The following is a 6000-nucleotide window of genomic DNA, read 5'->3' as shown; positions in this document are numbered from 1 at the left end:
ACAGTTCTTAAGTTTTAGCGAAATACTCAACTTAAGATACATCTATAATATAAAAATGAGTCGCTGAATGTGTTGCTAAGCGCAAAACTCGAGAACGGCTGAACGGATTGGGCTAATAGTGTTAAAATATTTGTAGAAGTCCAGGGAAGGTTTTTAAGTGACACGAAGTTCACCGGGACAGCTAGTTTTTGAAATATTTATTAATTTATTAATAATTTATAAATCTTAAAATAAAATATGAATTATACTTAGCCCTAAGTATATGATTTTCCCGCTAAAAATAATATAAGTACAATAAAATCAATTTTTTTGCTTGAGTATAATAATTATTATTTCGAAGTTTTAAATATGCAAATTGTATCTGGAATATTTTAATATTATCTTATTTGAATCACCAGATAATTGCGCAGGTAGATGTAGAGCGAAACCATATTGCTCAGTTTCGTTTCGTTGTGATTTGTTGCCGTAGAGTCAGAATCTATTCGATAATTTGTTTATTATTACTATAATATTTTTATGACTCGTCTAGTCATACCGCGCCACTTCGCCCGCGTAAATTAGATATTTCACAAACAAATTAGTCCACAAAAAATATAGCCTATAGCGTTCCTCAATAAATGGGCTATCCAACACTGAAATAATTTTTCAAATCGGACCAGTAGTTCCTGAGATTAGCGCGTTCAAATAAGCCCTTTCGAATAATTTTCTCCCGTTTTTTCCACATTTTCCTCTATTTCTTCGCTCCTATTAGTCTTAGCGAGATAAAATATAGCCTATAGCCTTCCTCGATAAATAGGGCTATCTAACACTGCAATAATTTTTCAAATCGGACCAGTAGTTTCTGAGATTCAGCGCGTTCAAACAAACGAACAAACTCTTCCGCTTTATAATATTAGTAAGTAAGTATAGATATAGATAGGCGATATGGCACATAGTATTCCATTGCCTCGTCGGATGCGAATTAAATGGATAGACGGATAATAATCGAAGCTCTGATTGGCCGGTATTTTTATAATTTCTGCAGTAATATTTGATCAGTGATCACAAATATTGATTTGTACTTATCGCCGCAGCGTCGTTGCAACGCAGATGCGGCATACAATTAGTTATTTTGTTGCGAAGACGCAACGAAAACAATGACGTGACCTCGGTCTTATAATTCATGGAATTGGTATATTATATTTTGGTTTGCATCAAATGGAGTAGTTCCATAAAGTTAATATACCTAGCGGAATAGAGCAACAATCTCGAGATGTCAAACGAAACCAAATTTGGTTTTCATCTGTGTAAAAATTATGTGTACGTACATTTACACAAGCATGATTGAACATGAATTCTATGAGATTAAATTGTCAACGTGCGGCACGCGTGCCGACTGGACGTCAAAAAAAGAGTGATGTATCACACGTCTCTTTTTAGCACGCAGTGTTACTATATATCTCTCTTGCTCAGACCTTTGTTTCTCTATTCCGCAGTCCGCTAGGTATAATATTAACTTTATGGGTAGTTCTGATTTTTTTATATGTTATAATATGCATATTATAAGTTTATGATAATATGTAATGAGGTGGTAATGACAAATATAATTTTTCAACCTCAAAATCCTTCCGGAACATTGTAAAATTCATGAGAAACCATTAAATTTTTGATCAGTTGAAATATGATTGCAGTCTTGCTCTAAATGACCTAAAGAGTAAATAACATAACTGCATTCACAACTCAATAAGTACTTACGTATTTTTTGTGGGGTAATACGCAAATGCGTCCAATTGTAATAATATTCGGTAGTATTTATGAAGTACCTATATTTTTATTAACAGAACTTCTCGTATCCTTAACTCGAACGCAACTCGATCATTTAAATTTTTTTCTGAGATTATAAAAGATTTTTTTTACAATGAACATTGATCATTTCAAGAAAAATTGCTATGTTATTGTCAACGGACGTAAAAAACGTAACATTTTCATTAATGGAATATCAAGATCAGCTAGGGCTAAAATGGTCGCTTTGAAGAATCATGATATGAATCATAATATGATTCATTTTTCTAAAATCGCAAAATGCAACTCTACTTGCACTTCATTTCTGTACTGATTTGACATATTTTGTCAGTTTGACAGTTTTGACAATTCATTTGCTGAATTGATTGAGAGTATTTGAGAGGAATTACTAAATGTGACCATTTTAGCCCCGCTGGAGTAGATCACAATCCGTACTCATTAATATTAAAATGCGAATGTTTGTCTGTCTGTCTGTCTGTTACCTGTTCACGCCCAAACCGCTGAACCAATTTCGCTGAAATTTATCCCGGAAAAATGTACGGTTTTGGCGCAAGGTGGAGTTGCGGGCGCCATCTAGTAATTTATAGTTTAACCAAAAATTTGGCAAGTGTGAGTTGGATTCGCGCACGAAGGGTTCCGTACCATTACTGAGCAAAAATAGGTAGATAATTGTGTTTTTTTGTATAGGCCCTCTTAATTATTTCCTTTATTTTAATGTTATTATTAATTATTAAAGTATAAAATATAGAACTGAGTATTTTGTGAACATTTCAAGTAAGTACATACCTGTTGCCATTAATCATTATTGATATTGAGCAAAAAATAGCAAAAAAATCACATTTGTTGTATGGGATTCCCACCTTAAATATATTTTAACACGTTACGTTTACGAGAACTTAATATGAATCTCGTTTGTGACTTTCGTCCGGAGCGTAGGTGAATTTGTATGTTTAACTCGTTCCGGCAAATTAGTTTTCTATACGATTTTTTTCAACTTAGAGTAAGATAACTGAACTTATGATGATTAGGTATGTTTGTAGTAACATTTTTATAAATAAAATCCTACGAGACCCGGATATTAATTAGTGTTGTGTTAATATTCAATATTTTGTTACTTGCTACCTTTTTTCAATAAATACTATCAATATTTTTGAATTGTTCAATTTTCCGTCGCTATTTTTTATCGATATTTAACCAAAATGTAAATTACGAGATCCAAATGAACTTGTATATTTTTGTTAAATTGTGCAATTAGGTACGAGGCCCTAAAGTTCTCGTAAATTTCTTTTGAGTTTATCTCAATAATTTTTACTGCTATCTCCGGGCGGGGCCACAAACTACAAGATACATTTATTATCGTTTCATATTTAAAATAAAACATGAAATCAGTCAGTTTTCAGAAAAATATTAAGGTTTTAAGAAAGCAACTCGAACGAGATCTAAAAAGTCTCGGTGTGTCACTGCGAAAAATACGAATACTTTTTGGTCTCGTAATGCCAATTAGGCAGATCGTGTAAATTAGCTTAGGTACGCGGCGAACGTGTTAATTTATTTTGTTTTTACAATAACCGATACAATGACCTTAGTCTGACCGCACACGTTTTATTCGATTTTCGTATTCGCAATTCCTTGAGACAATAGTGTAAATTACTGTAAAGGTTTGTTTTATACACGCGTGAACGCACCGGCTTGCACTTGAAATGTATGTGTAAGATTCGTTTTGTTCGGAAAAAGCGAACATGTGCGCCAGAATGTATTTATTTTCTACTGATCCGAATCCGAATACGGAAAACAAATTCGGCAATCGTATGCGAAAAAAGTATATATGCGGCCCGTCAAAAAGTTTGAGTCGCATGGGCCGCCTCAAAAAATTTAAACAACAATGTGACAGCGGTGCCCGAGACGTTGGGCAAATTAAAAACTGCGCAGTGTAATTTTCAAATCTTCCAAATTCCGAGGTCGATTTACAAAAATGGTACATTTATGAATTATTTATTTGTTAAGGGGGCGACTAACCCTAAAGTGTCGATTTTATAATTCATTTTTATATTAACAACACGATACCTTAAAATTTTCTCGATAGAAAAAAAATCACAAAGATGCATCAAATTTTCACGAATTTTTCATTTATTGCCATATCCGTGGATTGAACTAAGTTAATATTTTAACACATTGTATAAAATTCTATCATTGAACAATCGACCAAGCGGATTTTTAAAATGTTTTCTATTTATCGAGTTATTGAGAAAAAACTAATTTGGCGATGAATCCGCGTCGTCCTTTTTCACCTGGCATAATATGAAAGACGGGCGTGAGTGTGAAGAGAGGAGGACGATGTTTGATTTTTTGGGTTAGTCGCCCTCTTAACAAGAATTCGTTACGGGTGAAAGGAAAATGTTTAAGGACGCTATAACATTTTTTCACAAATATCAGCGATTTTCAGGTAAGTACCGTTTTAGAGAATTAAGGGTCACACTGCGAGGATATTTTGGTTTCGAATGAAATATAATATATTCATCCACGTCTAACCATAAAAAATTTAGAGCCGCATACAAAATCTATATATATACTTATATAAAACTCAAAGGTGACTGACTGATTGACATAGTGATCTATCAACGCACAGCCCAAACACTGGACGGATCGATCTGAAAGGCATGCAGGTAGATGTTATGACGTAGGCATCCCCATAGAAAGGATTTTGATAAATTCCAACCCCAAAGAGTTCAAATAGGGTATGAAAGTTTGTATATAATAATACTTCTTAACGCGAGCGAAGCCGCGGGCAAAAGCTCGTTTTTACATAAATACGTTTTAACCATCACAATAATCGCAAAAGATTAAAAAAAAGGGTACCATTATATCTAAATACACTGAACTAAGGAAAATAAATATACAAACAAATTGTTGCTTATTTAGTCCCCTGTACGAATAGCTAAATCTTTACTAATATTATAATTGAGAAGAGTTTGTTTGTTTGTTTGAACGCGCTAATCTCAGGAACTACTGGTCCGATTTGAAAAATCTTTCAGTGATAGATAGCCCATTTATCGAGGAAGGCTATAGGCTATATTTTATCACGCTAATACTAATAGGAGCGAAGAAATAGAGGAAAGTGTGGAAAAAATGAAATATCTAATTAACGCGGGCGAAGTTGCGCGGAACATCTAGTATTTTATATAAAAATAAATAACATTTCCATTTATAAGAAAAATAAGAAACTCTCTCAAATTCATAATATTACATTTTCGCCCTATCAAGCACGCGGCGAGCGTCGAGCGTCGTAACGTGGTCGTAACCGCCACTGTACAAGGCGCGCTGATATTGAATGTTATTTTAAGGAGTGAGCACACTGAGACGGGCCGTGCCGGGGCTTTGCGTGCCGGGGCGCATTGCAAAAATCCACCTCCATACAATTTGTATGGAAGCGGATGCGCGTATCGCACACTGTGCCGGGCCGCATCGGCGCGGATTTTCGCTCGGCGGATTTTCGTCAATGCGACACGGCCCGACAAGACCCGCTGCGCCCCGGCAACAGTGTGCTATAGCAAGCGGCGCGCGGATGTGATGCGATGCGGCCCGGCAAGCCTCAAAATCCGTCAATGCATTGCGCGCCGACCCGCCCCGGCACGCCCCGGCATAGTGAGCGTCAAAATCCGTCAATGCGATGCGACCCGACCCGGCAATAGTGTGCTATAGCGCATTTTGCGCTGCGCTGCGCCCCGACCCGCCCCGGCACGCCCCGGCACGCGCCGACAAAATGAGCGCGAACCTTTATTTTTTGTAATAATTTTTGTGATAGCGTCCTTAAGGCAGAATCTTATGAACCTGTCCTGCAGGTTACAAGGGGTTCAAGAGTTTTAAGGACCCTAAATGCGAGCGCGTACAAACAAATAATTACTTTCCCGGTGGTGCCAATTTAGATATTATTATGATACCAATAGCATAGAAACAGGTTATCATTTTGCATATTTCCTGGGCCATATTTGAAAATGTATAGCAATAATAACAATAATCTTTATTGGCACTAAAATTTATAAATTTCAATTATTGTATGATCTTCTACACTACGTACCCCTCATAGAAGAACATTTTTTTTTTTGATTACTATCAAGCAAATTTTTTGGGAGTAGCTTCATTTTGATAAGACAAACAACATTTTTATATCTGCGAAAAATCTTGAAAGTGGTAGATAACAGAAAATATAGAAAGAATTTC

The sequence above is a fragment of the Aricia agestis genome, chromosome 3 (genome assembly GCF_905147365.1).
Source record: "Aricia agestis chromosome 3, ilAriAges1.1, whole genome shotgun sequence".
Lineage (NCBI taxonomy): Eukaryota > Metazoa > Arthropoda > Insecta > Lepidoptera > Lycaenidae > Aricia > Aricia agestis.
This window is presented reverse-complemented; position numbering follows the sequence as displayed.